We start from the raw sequence: 498 nt of genomic DNA on the forward strand, positions 1-498 counted from the left end.
CTGATTTCTCCTCTTATTTCTTTTCAGTGGCTAGAGCTGACAGAGGAGGTAGCAGCTCGTCTTCACATTCTCAACATAACACAAACAAATATGGACCTAATATATTTATTTAAAAAAAGCAAGATGATATAGTAAGTAATATAGATAAGTTTTAAGTAGTGAGCTTAAGGGGTGCTTGTAGGTAGATTACTTTATTTATTTTTTAATCTTTTGGACAAAGCCAAGCTAGCGCCCCCTGCTCCCAGTCTCTATGATAAGCTAAGCTAACCGTCTCCTGGCTGTAGCTTCATGTTAAGATATAACTAACTAACCTTTAGCAAGAAAGCAAATAAACTTATTTCTCTGTTCCTTTTTTAATTTAGAAAAAACGTTTTATAAACTTTGCTTACTGGATATAGTATTTGAATTAGTATTTTCTAATACAACATTAATTAATTAGTCAAGCAGCTGAGCTCATTGAATACTAATGAGAACTGGCACAAATCCAGCTGAGTCTAC

General features: G+C 33.5%; 1 protein-coding gene and 1 long non-coding RNA gene across 2 annotated transcripts in view; one reads left to right on the forward strand and one right to left on the reverse strand.

Moving 5' to 3' along the window:
- The window catches only part of sash1a (SAM and SH3 domain containing 1a), a 249,324-nt gene that overhangs the window by 47,398 nt on the left and 201,428 nt on the right, over window positions 1-498 (forward strand). The gene's annotated exons all lie outside the window — the stretch shown is intronic.
- LOC116705797 (uncharacterized) overlaps window positions 1-498 on the reverse strand; it is a 14,503-nt gene that overhangs the window by 7,017 nt on the left and 6,988 nt on the right. The gene's annotated exons all lie outside the window — the stretch shown is intronic.

The sequence above is a fragment of the Etheostoma spectabile genome, chromosome 18 (assembly GCF_008692095.1).
Source record: "Etheostoma spectabile isolate EspeVRDwgs_2016 chromosome 18, UIUC_Espe_1.0, whole genome shotgun sequence".
NCBI lineage: Eukaryota > Metazoa > Chordata > Actinopteri > Perciformes > Percidae > Etheostoma > Etheostoma spectabile.